This window comes from Dermochelys coriacea, chromosome 3, assembly GCF_009764565.3.
Source record: "Dermochelys coriacea isolate rDerCor1 chromosome 3, rDerCor1.pri.v4, whole genome shotgun sequence".
NCBI lineage: Eukaryota > Metazoa > Chordata > Testudines > Dermochelyidae > Dermochelys > Dermochelys coriacea.
The window spans coordinates 23793456-23817581 of NC_050070.1; the positions used below are offsets into that span (position 1 = coordinate 23793456).

At 45.3% G+C, this 24126-nt stretch overlaps 1 protein-coding gene across 2 annotated transcripts in view; it reads right to left on the reverse strand.

The window, feature by feature from the left end:
• The window catches only part of KCNS3 (potassium voltage-gated channel modifier subfamily S member 3), a 29051-nt gene extending 5636 nt beyond the window's left edge, over positions 1-23415 (reverse strand). Inside the window, exons 1-2 of one of the 2 annotated variants that reach the window (XM_043510219.1) lie at positions 22538-23323; positions 347-415 (exon numbers count right to left, since the gene is read on the reverse strand). The gene's annotated coding sequence lies outside the window, so the exon portion shown is untranslated. Of the gene's footprint in view, positions 1-346; positions 416-22537 lie in introns of both variants that reach the window. The other variant, XM_038396145.2, reaches the window with a different exon arrangement.
• Between the last annotated feature and the right edge of the window lie 711 nt (positions 23416-24126).

Here is a 24126-nt window from a genome sequence, read left to right on the forward strand (position 1 = left end):
AGGAATAATTAGGGGTGCTGCTGTAAACATCAGGAGAAAATATTGGAACCTAATTATTTCCAGTTTAGCGATTGCATGGCTGTGTAAGAGCTAGCCAGGATCGGGGGGTGGGGAAGAGTACAGGGTCCTCTCCCTACCCACTGCATGGCCTGGTTAAGGCCAGTGTTACAGCTTTTGCAGTCTGGGGACCTCATAACTGTTCAGGGGTGCTTCCCATGAGATCCTCTATGTCCAAAGGGGAGCAAAGAAGGCCTTGTCTACACTACAGGGGAAATTCAATCTAAGCTACGCAATTTGAGTTACTTGAATAGCGTAACTCAAATCAATGTAGCTTAGCTCTACTTACCGTGGGGTCCACACTACGTGATTTCAACAGGAGACGCCCTCCTGTCGACTCCTCCTACTCTTCTCAATCCTGTAGAGTACAGGAGTCAATGGGAGAGCGATCTGCAGTCGATTTAGCGGGTCTTCACTAGACCCGCTAAATCGACCGCCAATGCACTGATCACCGCTTGTCGATCCGGTAAGTGTAGACAAGCCCAAAAAGTGGGAATATAGGTGGCTTCACCATGTCCACTTACGGGAATAGACTCCATGACTTAAAAGGAATGCCTCTGATGCTCCCACTAGGATAATGCAGATCTGCAACACATTCAAGGTAAGAATATGCCTTACAGATACAATGTAGAGCTTAATGGGTGTCATGCTGTTTTAATGGCATATTTGTGTTTGCCAAAACTACTATGGTGGGAGGGTTTTTTTCAAAGCATTAATTGATCTGTCAATCACAGGTAAAAAAAAGGAAGCACTACCATTCTAAAGATTAAATTGATTCATGGTTGGATTTATGTCATTGTTTTATTACTGCATTTTTTAAACACAGCAAGCACCTATTGATTTTTAGTATTTTATTTTGTGGAAAATTAGTCTGCAGCTAGATACATCCTTGTGCGTACATGTAGGCTCCTCAGACATCTCTCCAGAGTTGAGAAGAGATCTTCAAATTTCAAGGACTTTTCTGCTGAATTGAACAAGAACAACTAACAAAGGGACAGATCCTGCTACCAGGGAAGTCAAGAGCAATATCCCTCTGACTTCAATGGTAGCAGGATCGGATCCTAACCTTGTAAATTAACTAAAAAAAATGTATAAATAAGCCCAAGGACAAGATTTTCAAAAGTGATTAGTGATTTGGAGAGTTGCAGTTTTTGGGTTTCCAGTATGAAAAGCTTTAAAGGGTCCTGATTTTCAAAATATGGTGAGCACCCACCCTATACAATGTCTCAAGCTTGACACCCAAAAGCACTTAAATGGGCCAGACCTCTAAATATATTAGGCACCTAAAATTTCAGGTAGGCACCTAGTAAGATTACTTTAAGGCACCTATCTGCACCTTTAGACACCTAGATTACTTTTAAAAACTTGACCTTTACCACAAAGTTCACAGCTTGATTAAAACTTCCCCCATATTTGGGGGTGTTTGGATCTGGGGAAATAAAAGAGAATAAGCAGTGTTTGACTGTTTCACCAAGGATATGGCTACACTACAATCTGAAGTGTACTTGCAGCATGAGTAGATATACTTGCGCTAGCTTTAACTGCGCTAGCATGGCTAAGGTTGCCAACTTTCTAATGCAGGGGTGGGCAAACTTTTTGGCCCAAGGGCCATATCTGGGTATGGAAATTGTACGATGGACCATGAATGCTCACAAAATTGGGAATTGGGGTGCGGGAGGGGGTGAGGGGTTGGGGTGCAGGAGGGTACTCAGGACTGGGATCAAAGGGGTTTGGAGGGCAGGAGCGGGATCAGGGCTGGAGCAGAGGGTTGGGGCATGGGAGGGGGTCAGGGGTGCAGCTCCAGGCAGCGCTTATCACAAACACCTCCCGGAAGCAGCGGCATGTCCCTCATTCAGCTCCTATGCAGAAGCACGGCCAAGCGATTCTGCGTGCTGCCCTGTCCACAGGCACCGCCCTTGCAGCTCCCATTGGCTGCGGTTCCCAGCCTATGGGAGCTGCAGAGGTGGCACTCAGGGTGGAGACAATGTGTGGAATCTCCTGGCTGCCCCTACATGTAAGAGCCAGAGAGGGACATGTCGCTATTTCCGGGAGCCACAAGGAGCCATAGCATGCACAGAGTGGGGCAAGCTCCCAACCCTGCTCCTCAGCGGGAGCTCTAGGGCGGGATTAAAATGTCTGAAGGGCCGGATTTGGCTCCCTGGGCTGTAGTCTGCCCACCCCAGATTCTGGGGTGTGGCCAGGGAGGAGGAGCTTGAGGTTCAGGAGGGGGCCCAGAGTTGGAGCAGGGGGTTGGGGGGTGTGGGGCAAGGGTTCCGGGAGGGAGTTTGGGTGCAGGAGAGGACTGCAGGCTGGAGCAGGGGGTTGGTGGGCAGGGTCCCGGTGGCGCTTACTGCAGCTCCCAGGAAGCGGTCACTGGGTCCCTGTAGCCCCTAGGCACATGGGCATCCAGGGAGGCTCCATGCACTGCCCTCACGTCCACAGGCGCCACCCTCACAGTCCCATTGGTCGCAGTTTCTGGACAATGGGAGCTGCAGAGCTGCCACTCGGGACGGGGGCAGCACGTGGAGCCTCCCTGACTGCCCATGTGCCTAGGGGCCGCAAGGACCTGGCGGCTGCTTCTGGGAGCCACGTGGAGCTAGGTCAGGCAGGGAGCCTGCCTTAGCCCCAGGACCCCGCTGCCCCAGCCAGACTTTTAACAGCCCAGTTGGCAGTGCCAACCAGAGCTGCCAGGGTCCCTTTTGGATTGGGCGTTCCAGTTAAAAAACGGATGCCTGGAAACCCTAAGTATAGCTGAAAATAGCAGCATAGATATGGCAGTGCAGGCCTCAGCACAGGCTTACACGCATGCCTGGGGCTCTAGATACCACCTCACGTTGCTGAAGCCCGCACTGCTGCATCCTCATTTCTATTTTTACCTCCTGTCAACTCCAGAGAACATTGTGTCTAGTGAATGGAGCTGGCATGGTCGTTTGGGTAGCACACACAAGCGAGAGCTACTAGGTTTGCTCCCCCATCCCCATTAAAACTTCCCAGGTGACATGCCTCTTCTTGAAAGGAGACTTATGGTCTCTGTGACCTCTGGGCAGTGGAGTTTAAAATTGTAAGCAGAGTGGTCACTGTCATAGGGCATTGCAGAACAGCTGCTGGTGGTCTGTTGGGGTCAACACAGGTCACGCAAAGCTCCACGCCATTTGGCAAGGTGGTTTTACTGTGTCGCTGTAACTGTGCGCTTACATCGGCCGGAGACAAAGTTGAGTGCAGACATATGCACAGGTAGGTTGACATAAGGCAACTTACGTTGACCTAACTTTGTAGCATAGACCTGGCTTTAGCCATGCTAGCAAAGGTATGTCTACGTGAGTTGAAATCACACCTCAGATTGCAGCATAGACATACTGTAAGGCAAATATGACAAAGGTGAAAGTTTCCCTTATGCTTCAGGCTAGCAGAAGGCCAATGCATCAATTACATCTCATTTAAATCCTCATATGTTCATCCTATCAGGGAACAAAAATAATATATGTAACTGATGTGACCAATCACAATTACCAACATAGCTCAAGTTTTTGTATATCAAATATTGATTATTCATAATAAAATGTGCACAAGAAATGGATAAGGGGCAATTTGTTTAAAAAAAAAGTCAAATGTGAGTCGTAAGAACATGTGAAGAAATTGCTCTTTGTTTATGGACATCTTGTAAGCAGAAAAATAAGGTAAATCTATCAACTAAATGATCTGCTCAGCCATAAAATATTTTATGCATTCCATTCGCAATGGTATTCTTTATCCAGTACATTGCATTGCTGTGATGAGCAAACAAAACTACTCCACTACATTTCTCCTGAAATGGATTAAATCCAACCTCCAAGGAGACCTTTTAGAAAATAAACTTTGGGATCAAATCTCTGTATTTCATGTTTAATTATATTCTGTGTTCCTTATTCAGGCAAAACACATACTGAAGTCAGCAGGAGGTTTTACATATATAAGGACTGCAGAATTTATGCAAATTATTTAAATAAGTATCTACTCATGCGGACTGCATATTTGCATCTATCTACTAGTTTTTGTTTTGAGTTGGTTGGCAGTTACAGGGTATATAGCTAGATGCGGGTGAAAAGCATGCTATCTTGCCAGAACGCTACCAGCTCTAGAGGCAGTATTATAGGGGGTACACTGTGATTGTAGTCCATTATTTTAATTGCTTTCTCATGAACTTTAAACACCTAGGAGTGTGATACAATACTACCTAGTTATCTGAATGTCATTTATGTAATGATCAAAAAAAATGTACTGTTAACAGTCTTCCTAACACAACGAGACACCCTGGAGATAACATGCAGCATGCTAATTAATGAGAGACACACCTAATGCAATTTCTGATGGCTTCATTATTTGTATTTTTTTCAGAATACATACAGTGACTCAAAGGTTCAGTGTTCAGATAGATCACTATCAACCTGTACTAAGTGTAATAGACAGGTTAAAATAATCATGTTTGCTTTAAAGCCCATCCGTGATCCTTGCCAATTTAACAATAATTACAGTGCTGCAAGGATGACACCTTTCAGTTGCCTGAGGCAGGGGATCATGTCAAGAGTTTCCTTGAGCTACTTTGCCCCAATTACTGAACTTCACAGAGTGATTTAGGAAGATGAGGAGAACCCGAGTGCATTGTTATGTCCAGGTCAACATCAGCACAGTTCGATGATAAAGGAAAAATGTCTCTCTGCAGAGAGACAATAATCTTATTTGTCGGGTAGTTTTAATGATGCTCAGCTATTATCAGGAGCACAATTTAAAACCAAGATATGCTATTTGATGTGAATATTGTACACTTTAGCTGAAAGAACTCTGTAAGGAGGAAAATGTCCACAGTACGTTGGAATGAGATGGATGGAACATAAAAATGGCCATACTGGGTCAGACCAAAGGTCCATCCAGCCCAGTATCCTGTCTACCGACAGTGGCCAATGCCAGGTGCCCCAGAGGGAGTGAACCTAACAGGTAGTGATCTAGTGATCTCTCTCCTGCCATCCATCTCCACCCTCTGATAAACAGAGGCTAGGGACACTATTCCCTACCCATCCTGGCTAATAGCCATTAATGGACTTAACCTCCATGAATTTATCCTTTTATTTATCCTATTTATTTCTTTTAACCCTGTTATAGTTCTAGCGTTCACAACTCCTCAGCCAAGGAGTTCCACAGGTTGACTGTGCGCTGTGTGAAGAAGAACTTTCTTTTATTTGTTTTAAACCTGCTGCCCATTAATTTCATTTGGTGGCCTCTACTTCTTATATTATGGGAACAAGTAAATAACTTTTCCTTATTCACTTTCTCCACACCACTCATGATTTTATATACCTCTATCATATCCTCCCTTAGTCTCCTCTCTTCCAAGCTGAAAAGTCCTAGACTTTTTAATCTCTCCTTATATGGGACCCGTTCCAAACCCCTAATCATTTTAGTTGCCCTTTTCTGAACTTTTTCTAATGCCAGTATACCTTTTTTGAGATGTGCTGAATTTCATATTGGGCTCAGTCCTGCAGCATCTGTTCAGGAAATTCTTATTCACCCGAGCAGTCCAATTAACATCCAATATTATCAATATTTATATTATAGTAATATCTAGAGCCATGGGTCTCAACCTGGGTCCTGGGGGCTGCCAGGAGGTTTCAGGGGGGCCGCGAAGCATGGGCAGCATTAGACTATCTGGGGCCCAGGGCAGAAAATCAGGACTGCAGCCCAGGGCCCTGAACCCCACTACACAGGGCTGAAGGTGAAGCCTGAGCAATTTAGTTTTAGGGTGCCCCCTCTGGTGTAGGGCTCTGAGTAATTGTCCTGCTTGCTACCCCCAATGCCAGCCCTGACTTTTAAATGCAGAAAAACAGTTGTGGCACAGCGGGGCTTTGGAGTTTTTATTGTATGTTGGGGGGAGGGGCTCAGAAAAAAAAAGGTTGAGAACCCCTGGTCTAGAGGCCTCAAATGAGAGGAGGGCCCCATTGTGCTAGGCAGTGTACATTCACATAGTAAGAGGCAATTAAGCCACGAAGAGTTAATCATTTAAATAAATGAGACAAACAGACCAAGGCCCAGAGAGGTTAAGTGACTTGTCCAAGGTCACACGGCAGGTCAGCTGTAGATGTGGGAAACGGAACTCAAGTCTCCTGACTCTAAATCCAGTGCTCTGTCCACACTATTTCCACAAAGAAACTGGATATAAAGTGAATGGAATACTAGTGCAAGGGGTTTCAGAACTGGGCCTTTAGGCCCACCCTGCAATTGAATCCATACAGATGGACCCCTGTACATTTCAAGGAGAGAAAGGAACAATTAGCAGGATTAGAGTTATAACTAGGAGTAATAGGATGAAAATCTATTTGCACTGAATATTAGGAAAATCTTTCTGGTATGAATTTATTCCCCACCTTCTCTTAGACCAAATGCAAGATTTTTGTGGGTGTGGTATATATGTGTGTGTGTGTGTGGTTGTTTTTTTTTTAAATTATTAATTAGAGATCATAGACTCTAAGAATGGAAAATCTTTTCTATCCTTAGAGTCTATGATCTCTAATTAATAATTAAAACACACACACACACACACACACACACACACAAATCTTGCATTTGGTCCAAGAGAAGGTGGGGAATAAATTCATACCAGAAAGATTTTCCTGATATTCAGTGCAAAATTTTCTCTTTTGTATTTTCATCCTATTACTCCTAGTTATAACTCTAATCCTGCGAATTGTTCCTTTCTCTCCTTGAAATGTACATCTTTCGCAGTTGTAAACTGTTCCCCCACCCACCCTCTGAGGCAACTACCTACAAGTTACACATAACTGATTTCTCATTTTAAATCCTAAATTTCTCCCCACCCTCTAACCATTTCTTTTCTTCTTCTCTAAATTTCATCAGTTCCACAATACCTTCCTTGTGAAGACATGACTAGAATTAAAAAGTCATCCAGGTACCTCATAGGGAGGGACTTTTCCTGTTCTGTGAAGTGAAGCCTCCGAATATACAGCCCCCAAACTTGTGTTTTCAGCAACACCATGTCACGAAAACTAGCTCTGACAGGTTACAAATCTGTTCTGACATACTGAAGATGACTAAACCTTGTCTACATTAGCACTTACACTGTTGCTAGCACTGGAAAGTGAGTACCACATTCCAAGCATAGATGCAGCCACAGAAAGCACATTATTAAAACAGTGTTCTGGAATCTGAACTGGCTGCCTGTAAGTTTCCAGGTGAAGTTCAAAGGATTGGTTGTTTTTTAGCCTGTAATACCCGAGATGGTTTGGGACCTGGTTGTTCGAGAGATTACTTTTCTTGCCATGCAATATTGCCACAACTGTTTGTGCTTCTTTCATTAAAATCCCTCAGACTCATGCATGTGTGTACATGCGCACATGTGTAGAAAGAGAACATATTTAAAGAGTACAGTGAAAATGGGATGGAATCACTGAGGATGTATGGTAGAAATCAGACTTCTTCAAATTTTGCTTAACAACTCATTTCCTTTGCTATATATCTAATTGCACTTTGCAGACTGAGCACCTGAAGTTATATGGGATTTTTGGATGTTTTGAAAGATGTTTACTGCTGAAAGTAATAGTGTTGTTTTGGTTTCTTAGCCAAGTCCTAAATCTCCAAGATGTTTATAGAGGCTCTTGAACAGCAAAAATACTACAGTTTACAGTTGTTACTGTAAATTGTTTCTGTGAAACCTAGGACACGTCTACACTTGCAAAGTTAGAGCGCCGTCAGTTAGAGCGCCGCTCAGAGAGCACCGAAGGAAAATCGCTGTTGTGTGTTCATACTGACAGCTGCCTGAGCAATAGCGTGTTCACACTTGCAGCGCTATTCAGAGCGGTGCACTCTGGGCAGCTATCCTACAGAGCACCTCTTTCTTTTTTGCCACTAAGACTTGTGGGAAGGCGGAAGGAGTTGCGGGGCATCCTGGGTCCTATCCCAATGCCCCATGATGCATTGCTTCGCATCCCAGCAATCCCTGTGCTTCTGTCTACATTTGGTGCCATCTTTCAATGGTTTGGGTACTGCGCGCCCTGTCCTGCCTCTTTCTGGCTGCAGGAATGGATCCCAAGCTGTTGACCAATATGAGGCACGCACTGACCAACATGTCAGGAGTGGCAGTGGAGTTATTCCTTAAACTACAAAGGCAAGAGAAGTAAAACATTGATCTCGCCACGCATACTAGCTACAACATGAGATGGCTTGTGGCATTCACGGAGGTGCTGGCCATAGTGGAACGCCACTTTGGGGCTCGGGAAACAAGCACTGAGTGGTGGGATCACATTGTGATGCACGTCTGGGATGACGAGCAGTAGATGCAGAACTTTCGCATGGGGAAAGCCAAATTCATGGGACTGTGTGATGAGCTCACCCCAGCCCTGCGGCGCAAGGCCACGAGAATGAGAGCTACTGCGTCGCTGGAGAGGCGCATGGTGATTGCACTGTGGAAGCTGGCTACTCCATATTGCTACCAATCAGTCGCTAATCAGTTCAGATTAGGAAAGTCGACCACTGGAGTCGTGTTGATGGAAGCGTGGAGGGCCATTAATCTAAAAGACCATCAATCTGGGCAACGTGCATGACACTGTGGATGGCTTTGCACAAGTGGGCTTCCCTAACTGTGGAGGGGCAATAGATGGCACACACATCCAATTCTGGCACCACACCACCTAGTCACCACGTACATTAATCCTCAATGATTCTCTAGGCACTTGTGGATCCCTGTGGGCGTTTCACAGATATTAGTAGCTGTTCAAGAAGCTGCAGGCAGGGACTTTCTTCCCTGACCAGAAGATCACCCTAGGGGAAGTTGAAATGCCCAGTGTGATCCTGGGAGACACTGCCTACCCCTTAATGCCGTGGCTCATGAAGCCATACATAGGGAAACTTGACAGCAAGAAGCAGTTCAACAACAGGCTGAGCAAGTGCAGAATGACTGTAGCGTGTCTATTTGGCCATTTAAAAGTCCGCTGGCAATGCCTGTATGGGAAGCTGGACATGGCTGATGACAATATTCCTATGCTTATAGCCACGTGCAATACGTGCCATAATATTTGTGAAGGGAAGGGTGAAAGCTTCACTCGGGGCTGGACCACAGAGGCTCAGTGCCTGGAGACTGAGTTTGAACAGTTAGAGACCAGGGCTATTAGAGGGCCATAAGGATCAGGGATGCTTTGAGGCAGCAATTTGAAGCTGAAAGCCACTAATATTTGTTGCTGTGCTCGAGATTGCAGTGCTTGTAATGCTAGGAGGTGATTAGTGCACATGATACAAGAAGGGACCTTAACATAACTGTATGTTGCTTTTCAGTGCTCTTTTTGCTTTCACTTAATAGAATAAAGACTGCTTTCAAACAAACAATTCTTTTAATAAAAGGCAACCACCAGAGGAGAAACTCAAATGAAAAAAAAATCATCAGCAGGGAGGGGGAAGAGAAGGTCTTAAGAGGAGGAGGGGTCCCATGATGGCTACAGATTTGTGTATGTCCAGGGATCATACCCAACCTTCTCCTTTGGAGTGCGATACAGCAGTTGCTGTACTTCAGCAGGGCCAAACTGCAGAGGGATGGGGGTTGAGTGCAATGGGTGGTGGGAGACAACACTGCTGGACTGTGAGGAGGGAGGAGCTGAATGCTGCAGATAGAGAGTGGAGCCAGGAGGTTGATAAAAGTGTGTTGGTGGTGTAGGGGGAGCAAATGGGGAAGAGATTTGCGACAGTGGCTGTAGGGAAGGGTAGGTGCGGGGCTGCTCGGTTCGAAGAGCTAGTATCCCCTGGAGCATGTCCACTTGATGCTCCATAACTGTTAAGAGCCACTCTGTGGCTTCTTTCTGGTGTGCCACGTTCTCCTTTCGGTCCCTCTTCTCACTGTCCTGCCACTCCTTCAATTATTTTTTCTCGGTGGTGGAGTGCATCATAACCTCACGCAGAAAGTCCTCCTTAATTCTTCTTGGATGCTTTCTAATTCTGCACAGCCATTCTGCCAATGATAAAGAGGGAGGCTGTGCTCCCAAGATCATCTCTGTGAAGTTAAACACAACTCTGATTCAGTGCTTTAAAACACAGCCAGTACTCACACACCTGTCACTAACTGGCTGACCCCAGGCAAGCACACATGAGCTACAAGACCCCCAAAATAGTGAGTAGCCACAGGGCCAGGGTAAATCACTGTTCCCAGACCCTGCTGTAACACTGGGCACGTGGCTCTTGGGCACTTGGTGAGAGCCAGCCCTGTAGGGTGGGCCTGATAATCATTCCTGTCCCCATACTTTCTACAGGAGGTGATCATTATGGAAGAAATCTCGCTGCTGAAGGTGAGCAGGGAATCAAGGGAGGGTCTTCTCCAAGCCTGCGGCTTCTGCCCTAGCGCCTGTGCGGCTAGCCTGTGTGCAGCAATGGTCTCCTCACCCGTCAGGGCAGAGTGGCGCAGGAAAGTTATCGTTAATGGGGCAAGAAACAAAGCAGCTCTGCCGAGGAACCTGCGGCAGCAGATTGCCCAGTATCTCCATGAGAGTTTCCTGGAGATCGCTGAAGGAAGAGGAAAATGAGGAAGTGTATCAACAGCCTGTTCGGCCACTCAGGCTAGGTATGAGGTGGGAGACAAGCCTGCTTTCTGCAACTCTCTAACCCCTAACAACTCGCTTCAGCAATTCCCGAAATCAGATCCACTCACCAGGGGCCTCCTCTCCTGTTTGCGGTTCACCAAGATCTGACTGCTGTGACTAGCTAGGCTCCTCTGGAGTAGACAAGAGCTCCTGACTGCATGTATCTCTGGCCTCCGAGTCGTCATCTGCCTCTGGGACCTCCTACCCCTCTTCGTCCAAGATTGCCTCCTCCGGGCTCAGTCCATTCTCGACTGGCATGCAAGCAAACAAACCATCCACAAGGTCCTTTACAGTGGAGGTGGGGTCGCCAGAGTATCACGTCCAATTCTTTGTAGATCCAGCAGCTTGTGGGCGTAGCACTGGAGTGGCAGGTGTTCCGCAGCTCCTTCACTTTGCCCTGCACTGCAATGTGTCCCGGTCATGGCCCCTTTCTATCATGCATCTAGAAATCTCTCCGTAGGTATCATAATTCCAATGGCTGGAGCACAGCTGTGACTCCACTGCCTCCTCTCCCCAAATGCTGAGGAGGTCCAGCAGCTCGGCATTGCTCCACGCGGGGGATCGCCTGGTGTGTGGAGCAAGCACGGCCACCTGGACAGATGCACCACTGCATGCATCACCGAGCAAACAGAAAGGGGACTTTCAAATTTGCAAAAGGAATGTACAGGGTGGGGCTGACAGTTGGTCACCTGAGGACAGGGCAGCAGAGTTCAAACTGATGAGAACAGGCATTGTGGGACACCTCCCAGAGGCCAATCGCAGCACTATAATCACCATGGGCTCTACACTGACACCGCAGCGCTGTCGCCCCGGTGCAGGAAACTACGCCTCTCATTAGGGTGGTTTTTTTCCAGAGTGCTGCATCTGTGCAGTTTCTGCGTGTTAAGTGGCTTGGCCATGTGTGCACCTCGGGAGTTACAGTGCTCAAAGCTTTACTTTGCACAAACTTGCCAGAGTAGACGGGGCCCTAGTAAAAATATAGAACACTCTGCTTTAAGGAGTTTTTGACTAACTAAAGTGGGAGTCCTAGAGAGAGGCCTGAACCACACTTTCAGGTCCAGAGGACCTCAAATTTTCAAGTCTGTTTAGATCCATAAAAATCCATGTTTCACTTCCAAGGTTCAGAAGTGAAGTGAAACTCATCTCTACCTCTACTTAGAATCCTCAGTCTTTTTGGATCCGAGAACTTCGTGGAGCACCAATTCACCACTACTATTTATGAGGCCACCGCCCTCCAATGCCCACCCCAGCTTTTCAGGAAGGCATTAGCTGTCTGGTCACCCCACGAAGCAGAAATTGGTTTCCTTGAACATTCCTGCAGTTCATTTAAAACTTCATTGTTTCCACAACCATTCAGTCAGAAAAAGCATTTGCAAGAATATCTGTGGATTGCAAACACAGAAAGGACCTGAACACAGACCCAGCAACTGAATGTTCTATTTGGGTGAATATTCAGACTTTTTTGAGGCACTATCCCAGCTCTCATCGGAACTAATAAAGAGAAGGAATTGCCTGAAAATAAGTAGTTTATTAAATACTACTACTGAACATTGGTGCAATACATCTCACCAGCTCCATTAGCATCATCATGTATCATCTTTGCGAGTAGAATTAAGTAGCTATTAATACATTTTAATATGCAGGAAAATGCTGCACATTGGCACAACACATTGTAATGGTGCTTTTCTATCTATTCTAGGGAAAGGTTATATACAAACAGGTAGTATTCTGGTCATGTCAACAGGTATAAAATATACATGTACAGAAATACCAAACTAAATTTGGGGCTCAATGCTGCTCTCTTTGAAGTCAATGTGAAGTTTGCCATTGACTTTAATGGGAGAGAGACTGGGGCCTTAAAGGGGACACAGTGAAACTTATACAGATTCAAAAATGAGTTCAAAGGAGCTGGTACTACAACCAGAGTCTCTTTTTTGATTTTACAATCACATTTTCCTAAAGATGCATAACCCCCGCCACACACACACACAGCAAGCAGGAGACTCCCAGGAGCAGTTGGCGAGGGGCTCCAAGGCAGAGGGCAGAAGCAGTATGGCAGTGGGAGGAGGGGCACCTGAAGTACATGGCACTTGATAGACTGCTTGGCAGCTGCGTGGCTTAGGGGGAAGTTAGGTTCTCCCAGCTGCCATTATCATGTTTTCTTCAAACAGGTCCAATTAATGTGAAGTAAGAACTTTTAATTTGCGCCCACAGCATCCACACCTGGGGGTGCAGGGGAGAGAACGCGGTTGGGGGAGGAAGAGAGGGGGAAGAGTTACAGCACAGCACTTTGGTGTCCACTGCTATTCACATCCCCATAGTCCAAACTGCAGAGCAATGTAGATATAACCTGAGTGTGAAAACCTGGCCCCACTGAAGCCAGTGGGAGTTTTGTCATTGACTTCAGTAGGGCCAGGATTTTCACCTATGCCTGTGCTTAACTTGAAACATGAATAGTCCGACATCGTTAAGACTACCAGGTGCTTAAAGCTAAGCACATGCATTAGGTTTTGCCACAATCCTTCAGCCTAGTCCATATAGCCCTGCACATGGACCCCACTGGCTTCAAGGGGACTTCACACAGTGAGAGGTGTCCATGCTAGCGGATCCTGATGCAAGATGAGAGACCCAGACTATAAAGGAGAGAGAGTCCTGTCAAATGCAGAATGGAACAAACAGAACAAGAAAATGGAGAAAAATCTTCTCTAAATTCTTTCAGTTATTGCAATTTTGTGGAATACAGTGAGCACACTTTGGTCCCAACTAAAATGGACCATCCCCAATGTGTAAAGTTAAACATGCATGAGTGTGCAGGGTCAGGGCCTTAATCAGTTCAGTTTGACTTCAGAGAGATTCCCTATACTTCAAAATGGGGAACACTCTAGAACCAGAATAAGCTTTTAATTAATCACACCCACTGCAATTGTAGGGAAAATTTTAAGGCGAATTTGTTTGGGGTTTTTTTTGTTTGTTTTGTACCTAGATGGTTTCCATTTATAAACAGCTGTTTAAAAGAAACAAAACATAGCAATAAATCCCAGTTCAACAAAATATTATTTAGCTGCAAAAATTAAAGTGCATTTTTCTTTTTCCCACTAAGACATGTTGGGTGGGGAGGGAAGGGGGAAAAGTATGAAACCAACTGAAAGTAGTTCTCTGGTTGGTTTTTGTTTGTTTTTGCTACATTCAAATGACAACATGGCCAAATATATTTAAATAAAACCTTGGGAGGAGAAAATGCTGACAGGCTTAGAGCACTTTGCCAACTTTCAGTGTGGAGTGAATTAAAACATCCAAGATCTAACAGTTCATTACAATATTCACCATGCTAAGGGCTAGATAGTCTTTAATCCATACACGGGGGGCAGGGTACAGAGAGCTGGCTTGCATAAACTGTATGAGAGCTGCCACAATTGCAGTCCTTGCGCTTGTGGGAGCCAGTAACTGATCCCTTGGGCTCCGATTCTCTAAAGCTCTTAGGAAAAGATCAGCAGTTCTCAAAACTTTTTGCTGGCATGACCCATTTTAATGAATTATTTCCTCCAAGGACACCAGACAGCATGAAGTACGCCATTTTGAAGAGCAAAATGTCATCCTTTGCACAATGTGACCTCCTCATACGCATATTAAATGAAAGGTCATGTCCCACAGAGGATGCCATTTTGCTCTACAAAATGGCGTCCCCCATGCATCATGACCTTGCATGCACTGTACATGCAAGGTCTCACTGTGCAGAGCAAAATAGATTCATAGATTCATAGATACTAAGGTCAGAAGGGACCATTCTGATCATCTAGTCCGACCTCCTGCACAGCGCAGGCCACAGAACGTCACCCACCCACTCCTATGAAAAACCTCACCCATGTCTGAGCTATTGAAGTCCTTAAATCATGGTTCAAAACTTCAAGGACCAGAGAAGCCTCCCTCCAGTCAACCATGCCCCATGCTACAGAGGAAGGCAAAAAAACCTCCAGGGCCTCTCCAATCTGCCCTGGAGGAAAATTCCTTCCCGACCCCAAATATGACAATCAGCTAAACCCTGAGCACATGGGCAAGATTCACCAGCCAGATACCCAGGAAAGAATTTTCTATAGTAAATCAGATCCCATCCATCTAATATCCCATCTCAGGGGATTTGGCCTATTTACCCTGAATATTTAAAGATCAATTACTTACCAAAATCCCATTATCCCATCATACCATCTCCTCCATAAACTTATCGAGTAGAATCTTCAAACCAGATAGATCTTTTGCCCCCACTGCTTCCCTTGGAAGGTTATTCCAAAACTTCACTCCTCTGATGGTTAAAAACCTTCGTCTGATTTCAAGTCTAAACTTCCTGGTGGCCAGTTTATACCCATTTGTTCTTGTGTCCACATTGGTGCTGAGCTGAAATAATTCCTCTCCCTCTCCTATATTTATCCCTCTGATATATTTAGAGAGAGCAATCATATCTCCCCTCAACCTTCTTTTAGTTAGGCTAAACAAGCCAAGCTCCTTAAGTCTCCTTTCATAAGACAAGTTTTCCATTCCTCGGATCATCCTAGTAGCCCTTCTCTGTACCTGCTCCAGTTTGAATTCATCCTTTTTAAACATGGGAGACCAGAACTGCACACAGTATTCTAGGTGAGGTCTCACCAGTGCCTTGTATAACGGTACTAAAACCTCCTTATCCCTACTGGAAATGCCTCTCCTGATGCATCCCAAAACCGCATTAGCTTTTTTCACAGCCATATCACATTGGCAGCTCATAGTCATCCTATGATCAACCAATACTCCAAGGTCCTTCTCCTCTTCCGTTACTTCTAATTGATGCGTCCCCAACTTATAACTAAAATTCTTGTTATTAATCCCTAAATGCATAACCTTACACTTCTCACTATTAAATTTCATCTTATTACTATTACTCCAGTTTACAAGGTCATCCAGATCCTCCTGTATAATATCCCGATCCTTCTCCAAATTGGCAATACCTCCCAGCTTTGTATCATCTGCAAACTTTATTAGCACACTCCCACTTCTTGTGCCAAGGTCAGTAATAAAAAAATTAAATAAGATTGGTCCCAAAACCGATCCCTGAGGAACTCCACTGGTAACCTCCACACACTTCCACACACTAGGGATTGCCGCAACCCCATTTGCTGATGGTCACAACACACTGTTTGAGAACCACTAGGCTAGATTCAGCTCCTATTGAAGAAGCCAACAAGTGTTCAATCCAACTTCCACTGAAATCAATGGAAGCATCCCCAATGACTTCACTGGGACTTAGAACAGGTCCTTGATGTCTGTCCATTGACTTTAATAGGAGCTGGATGAGGCTCTTAAGCACATGCTTAATTCTAAGCTCATATGCAGTCCCTTTACAGTCAATGTGCCTTAGTGCCATCTAGGATCTTGGCCTTTGAACGGCCCACCCTCCATGGTGAGAGGGACAGTAAGGAGGCAGGATCTTCATTCTAACCTCAACTACTTAACAGCCCTTAGAGGAGGTTGGCTCAATGAAATGACAGGTAAGCACTCTGCCTATTACTAAGTGTTTGCAGATTAGGGCACTTTAGATTTACTTGTTAACTTCAAGAACAAAAGTAAGAGCTGCAGCGTTTCTGCTTTGAGCTATTGAATACCCCAAGTATCTGAAAGAGTTAATCACTTCTTGGTTTGGCACCTCTATATCAGTCAAACATTTTTATTAATCTGTAGGAAAATGTATTTGCTCCTGGCCTGCCCTGCAGACATTAAGAGCAAGTTACAACTCCCTGAAAAATAACGGCTTATAATGGAAATAATAACATGCCTTTAATTATGCCTTGCAAATGGGGCTGTAGTAAAATATCATATGGGACCCAACCATGCATTCTTTGTGCATCCTCAACTCTCACCAACTTGAACGGGCGAGTGCTGGTATTTGCATAACCCATGAGGGTAAACATGTTTTCCATTGCAAATATTAGGTGAGCTTTATCATGTATAAATATGTGAATTACAGAGCATTTTAGCTTGAGAGGATTCTATAAAGCAGCTTCTTCATGTGTAGGCTATCCACAAAAAAAAAAAAAAAAAAAAAAAAAAAATCTTGCTGCTACAATACAATGCTTAAACCCTTATTCAATACATGCCACTATGTTAGAACTAAACCACTGAAACCTTACTTAAATAGATGTTACAATAATTAGATTTGCCCTTTTCAAAGTCAAACCCTATTTTATGGCCCTATTTGATTTTCTTTAAAGTTGTCATAAACAACATTTAACAAAATTAAAAAGCAGCTTCAGAATTATTAGCCAATTTGGTAGTTTAAAAAACCATAATTGTATTTCAGTTGTTAAAACAACTATAAAGATACAATAAAATCCCCATATTAAAAGGAAAATACCGTTGAGGACAGTTCCCAGTTTTTTAAATACCTGTGTTCTCATTGGTAGTAATCATATATTACATTAATAGAATGCATTTCATCCCAAAGCACATTACAAATTATGGGCCCAATCCTGCTCCCAATGACAAAAGTCCCATTGCTTTATGCAACATGCTCTCCTCAGACATCATTAGATTCCTGCAGTGAAATCTGAATGGTAGCACTAACTCTCATCACTGGGAGGAGAGGGGATAGTATAGAAGCATGAAGCAGAGAATTAATATTTGATCCCAATACCTGAACCACTTTGGATACAGGCTGTAGATTTCTGCTTCACCAGCAACTATGGACCATTAAGCTATTAACCCAAGAGCTGGAATGCTGCTAACTGTAAAGATCCCCAGATCTTTTGTTTGCCGACAGCTTGTTCTGCCGCAGTGTTTGAAGGGACTCAGTCGCTGAAATTCTTTCAAGCTCTGAAGAGTTTAGGTGGCACACACTACATACCACCACACCATAAAGAGTAAGAAATCAGCTCTGAGGGGAGATCAGAAGGAGGGTGTTTAGTTGTGTGTGCTGAAGTACAGAATGTTATGTTGGAACTGTACATTTGAATACATGTAAATCTATATAAGGAACACCAGTAGATGCATTGCTTAACAGCCTACATTTAAAAGTTATTCATAGTATTCCAAATACTATTTATAAGGTATTTTCTACTATTTATGTTTTCTGTGTGCATTAAATGTGTTTTTTACTAAGGCCAGGACTACACTATAAACTTACATCAGGATAACTACATCGCACAGGGGTGTGATTTTTCAAACCCCTGAATGACGTAGTTATATCAGCTAACCCCAGTGTAGACAGCATTACTGCCTCTCATGGAGATGGATTAACTACACTGACGGGAGAAGCTCTCCCCTCAGTATAGTAGCTTCTTCACTGAAGCACTGCAGCAGTGTTACAGCAGCATTTTAAGTGTAGACCTTCCCTAAGGCTATGTCTACCCTATCACTTATGTCAGCAAAACTTACGTTGCTCATGAGGGTGGAATATTCACACCCCTGAGTGATGCAAGTTACACCAACATAAGGGCCTGTGCGCACAGCACTATGTCTGCAAGAAAGCTTCTCCCACCGACATAGCTTTTGCCTTTCACAGAGGTGGTTTTATCATACGAATGGGAGAGCTCTCTACAATGAGCATAGAGCATCTTTACCACACATGCTGTATCACTACAGCTGCACTGCTGCAGTGCCATACTGTGTAGAAATAGCCTAAGAAACTGTATGGTACCCTCTTTGAACTTGACTGGGAACTATTAACGCCCACTTTTCAGGATTTTATATACAATAGTCCCGATGTTTAACCCTGTGTAACATGTTCTGAAAAGTCCTGAAAAGACAGGACTCTAACCTGTGTTTTAGCAAAGAGTTGCACTGAGTTACAGGGAGAAGGGGAGTTTACAAGGGTTACACGTAACAGTGCCTCAGTGTCCCCCTTCCCTGTTACACAAGTGCTAAAGTCAGTAGAAGCTGACGGTACCTCCTCTGGTAAAAATCAGAAGGGAGCTGCCCTCCAGCCCTGGCTAAGATAGGCAGGAGCATCATGGGGAGCACTGCTTAATGGCTAGTGTAGCGAGAGCACCCCTTCCTGCTTCAATCTACTTTAACCACAGCTTGGGAGGACTGAAGTACAAAGGTGACATTGCAATGGGCTGCCACTTTCCCAACCCATCAGCGAGGGGAAAGGGGATGAGAGCCAGTGGGGTAACAAATTATGCAAGAGAAATCCACCCTGCAGCTTAGAGATCCATCCTGCAGATTGGAGAAGATTGTTTTCCTCTAGAGGAATTAATATGTATGGGATGCAGGAGAAAAACAACAATTCTTGTTACTGATGCCGGAGAGGAACGGCAGAAAGATAAAAGCAGAGAAAATGATGAATATGGCAAAGAATAATGGAAGAGGACACAGAAGCAAGGAGGAGAGAATAGGAAAATAAACTATGGGATAGATGCTCAACTAGCATGAATTGGTGAAGCGCCACTGAAGTCAACAGATCCATGGTTCTAGTCTACACTTAAAAATTTGATCAATCTAGCTACATCACTCAGGGCTGTGAAAAGTTTTGCACCCTGTACAATGTAATTAGGTCAATCTAACCCTTAGTGCAGGTAGGTCAACAAAAGAATTATTCCATCAACATAGCTACGGTCTCCCAGAGAAAACAGGAAAACCCCTTCTGTTGAAATAAGAAGCGTCTACACTACAGCGGTACACCTCTAGCAGCTGTAGTGTAGATATACCTTAAGACCATTTTTACCAGCTGAGGATTTAGTTGTTTAAGAAGAACCAGACTAGGGGATATACATATTTTATAAACAGGAAGCGAAAGAAGCATGGTTTTGTTTTGTTTTTGAAGAAAACAAAAGGGACAGAAAAAGGTGGGTTAAAAAAAAAAGAAGAAGCAACTGAACAGAATTACAGGTTTCAGAGTAGCAGCCGTGTTAGTCTGTATCCGCAAAAAGAAAAGGAGGACTTGTGGCACTTTAGAGACTAACAAATTTATCTGAGCATAAGCTTTTGTGAGCTACAGCTCACTTCATCAGATGCATGCTTGTGCTCAAATAAAGTGTTAGTCTCTAAAATGCCACAGGTACTCCTTTTCTTTTTGAACAGAATTAGAAGTTAATGAAAATGGAAGATGGGAGGAGAGAAAGAAAAAGCAGCAAAAAGAGAAAAATAAGCTAGAAAATACCCACGAACAGCAGGCTAGTGGAATAACTTATTTATTCATGAGCTTCCATTTTATTTTATTGTATTTCCCCTGGCAGACGTGCCACAACTCTAAAGTTTGAGAGCAAGGGAATAATGTTGCTTTGGGGATCTGAGTCTTGTATTTAATACTATTACAGTTGGGTAGGTCTTTTGAAACGTAAATGCCCCAGTGGCAGGTAATTGCATTCTTCAAATGGCAAGGCTTGACAGAGAGGAGGATGTTGCAAAACAACTGAAAAGAAGCTGAGAGGGATTCAAAGGAGAAAGGTAAACAGGAGGAGTGGCCAGTTTATATATAGTCAGGATAGATGGAGACCGGCTGTTCCTCTGCTAAAGCTAGAGCAGTCAGAGCCCCAACACAGCATCCAGATTCTGAAGGGGGGGGGGAAAAACAAAATACACAAATGCTCTTATCTCCTTGCTAACCGGTATTTAATTTACATTAGAATGGCTGCGTATGTAGACTTGATTCACTTCTGTTGGCACTGAGGGGTATAAATAAAACTGGAATGGAGTGCAGGCAGCTACAGGTTAGGGGGCAACACTCATCCCAGGAGAGAGGGCAGGTTGTGTTTCCAACACTGATTTGACCCAGGGGCTCTGCCAGAACATTCCCATACGTAGGGAGCATCAGTGGCAGAGGCTATCAAGGGAATATGCTGAATCAGTCTATCACTAAGACAGACAATGCCACTCCCCAACCACTTGCAAGTTCCCTGGTGGAACAGGAGTTTGAGATGCCTTGTGCAGCTGCATCTCAACTCCAAGCAGACTTTTTGCACCCAGGAACAATGGCCCAGATCCTCAAATGTATTTAGGAAATCAGTGGAAGTTAGTACATACCCTTGAGGATTTGGGCCTCTGTGACATTCATTCTGTCAGGGCTGAATCGAGCCACCAGTGTTGATGTTAACTTGCTGACTTGATTGTTACTATTATTCTTTGGAAACTGTAATTAAATTATTAGGGTAATCTTGACTGCCTGATTTATTATTCACTCTGGCTTTTGATTGATTTATTCTTCACTTGGGAAATTTTGATGTGCCTGGAGTGGTCACAGAGGGAATGTTTCTTGGTGTAGTATTACCTTTTTTTTGGTGCAAAGGACATTTTAGGACAACTTCTGATCTCACATAAATCTAGAACAAATATTGACTTCAACAGAGTTACTCGGGATTTACATCAGTGTAACAAAGCAGAATCTGATCCTTTCTCATTCCCCTTCTTCTGCTTGTATTTAAGGACATCTTGTTGAAGGACTGCTGACATTTTTGTTCTTGGCTTAGTGCTATGAATTATATACACATACGTGCACACGCACACTTACTTTCTCTGGCAGAAAGAAATGAGGAAGGATTCACTGGCTCCTCTTAGAAAGCTGCTTTACATCATAAATTATCAATATACTTAGTAGATTTTACTTAATTAAGTTTTCTTAAATTGTTCTTCACTTTCAATTAAGTCAAGTGGTGTTGTTCTCCTTTATGTTTATTCAGCTATGAAAAATTTAATTTAACACCATATTTTAAAGAAGTATTTTCAAGACATACCATCCTGTTTTTACTAGTAGTTTAAATACTGAATTTTGAATAATTTCAAGATTCTGATTTTCCACCATTAGCCAATATTCCCCCACATACAATTCAGTTCAAGCATGGGCTTTGGGGGACACATTTTCCTAGATCTCTCTGCTTGTCACAAATAACTGCTTGGTGACAAACTGGCAACGCCCCTAACTGATTCTTTCACATACTAAGCAAAGTTGTAAAGCCAGTTGTTTCTTGCCAAACTTTCAGGAAGCCTGGCCAATTATTGCTAAAACCAATTATTCAACTCCAGTTGATTATAACAAGGATACATTTTCTTAAAATACTGTGCTCACGATCAAGGAAAATGGCTAAAATAAGAAACCATTGCCCAGAATGCCCACCCTCTGAAAAATCAGTCTCCTTTAATGCATCTCATGTTGGACACCCAAAAACTGAAGCACCCAGAATCACTAGTCACTTAAAAAAAAAAAGAATTGGTTCATGGCTATACACAGTGAATTGCCTACCTATAGATACACTGTTTTTATTAAAAAGAAAAGGAGTGCTTGTGGCACCTTAGAGACTAGCAAATTTATTAGAGCATAAGCTTTCGTGAGCTACAGCTCACTTCATCGGATGCATCCATGAAGTGAGCTGTAGCTCACGAAAAGCTCACGAAAGCTTATGCTCTAATAAATTTGTTAGTCTCTAAGGTGCCACAAGCACTCCTTTTCTTTTTGCGAATACAGACTAACACGGCTGCTACTCTGAAAGCTGTTTTTATTGCACTTATTTAGAAGTTACTCTAACTCATTCCATCTTTCCACCTTTTTTAGCGATAGAAACTTAGATAAATTTAAATCTGGGAAAGAAATTGTGCTAAAAGGATTTGTTGGTAGATCTGTAAATTCTGCTAATGGAATCAATATACTCCTGCTGTTCAAGTCTTCAGGTACACCCTCCCTCTAGATACATCATTGGTACTATGTTTAAGACTATAGCTCACAAAGACCAATCAGCAGTTGTACTTTGCATTAGGCAAGAATAAACTGTGTTGGAATGGGGCTGTGCCAGACTGTGATCCCTGGGAAAGAGTTCTGAAAGTGAGCCGGGAGGATTTTCGTTGTCTCATTGAAACACAGATTAAAAAAATGCTTCATTATAAGAGGGAGACACTTGGGGGGGGGGGGAGAAAAAACCTACCTTGATCCACAAACAGGGAGTCTACCTCCAGTTTAGCGAGTCCGATTTGAGCCTGCCATCCATGGGAGCTGCTTCGGATCCTCTTGGCCAGTCTCTTGTTAGGATTGAAGGCTGTTTTAAAGCTACTCTCCCGTTTGTCTCACTATGTTATGAAAGGGGAGAGCGAGCTCCGCAATGCGAAAGGGACTCAGCTATGCACCTACTGATCTGCCCTGGAGAAGCAACGGACGGGAGCGACCCTTCCCAGCAGCAGCGAAACTAACTAGCTAAGCCCCAGCCTCCCGGCTAAGATCAGACGGGAGCAATCACCGCAATTGCCCACCGGCTCCCAGCAGAAGCAGACGTTTCTTCTTCCCGGGGGGCAAAGAGAGCCCCGAGTCTTCAGCCCCAGCCCAGGGCGCTACTGAACCCCAAATATAAACCAGCGACTTTCTCGTGTCCAAGGGGACTTGAGTCGCCCTAACTGATCAACTGATCAGGGCGGGGAGCCTCCCCACAGGCAGAGGAGCCTCCCCCGGGGCCGGTCGTGCCCCGGCACCCGGCACCCAGCCGCAGGCGACAGCCGAAGCAGCCCCTCAAACTAACACGGAAACTTGGAGCCCCAACTCCGCCCGGGGACTCGAGCGAGGAGCAGCGCCGGGCCGGGAAGGGGGGTGGCCGAGAGGCACGACCGAAGTTGGCTTCTTGCTCCACGGCGCTGGCCGGGGGTTCAGGGTCGGGGGCAGCCGCGGGAAGTTTGGGGGGCTCCCGGCCGGACAGGCGCCGCCGCCGGCTAGACAGACATAGCGGAGGGGGCGGGGAGGAGGGACGGGGCTGGCTCCGGCGCGGAGCTGCCCATCCGCGCGTCTCTCCCGGCTCGGCTCGGCTCGGCTCGGCGCGGCGCGGCGCGGGGGAAGAGGCGCCGGGAGAGGTGGGCGGCGTTAGCCACGCAGAGGCGCCGTCCCCCTTGGATTGCCCCAGCCCCTCGGCGGCCGAGTCCCAGCTCCCCCCCCCCCCGCCCCGCCCCGGCCCGGCCCGGCCCGGCCCGGCCGTCCGGGGCCACCAAGGGCGAGCTCCTTGGCGGCGCTGCGAGGCAGGAGGCTGCCGGAGACCTCAAGCGCCCGCAGGTGAAGCCGCCGCTGGAATGGGACCGGGCACATCGGCGAGCCTGGGCGCTGGAACCCCAGCCAGCCCCGGCAGCGGAGCAAAGTTTGGGGCGGAGTATTTGCTCCGTGTGTGTGTTATTTACCCACTGGGGACAATTAAAAGAGTTCACCTGACACACATCACTGGGAAGTGTTAGGGTCTTTGGGGGGGGGGGGAGCCGGGCGCCCCACCCCAGCACGTGTTAACCAACAAGGGGGAGAGCCAAAACCCTCCCATCCGCCGGGGAGAAAGGAAGAAGCTGGATCCTGCCGATTTGGGCCCCCCCCCCCCTTAAAATCTAACCGAGAACAAAGTGCCTCTGCCCCTGTGTGCCAATGGGACGCGGCGCGCCCTGCATCCGAGCCCGGCCGCGCTGCCGAACCCCGCCGCGGGCACCCGCCTCCAGCTCCACCTTCACCCCAGGAACCCCCATTCTGCCGTACGAATAACGAGCACGTTTAGCT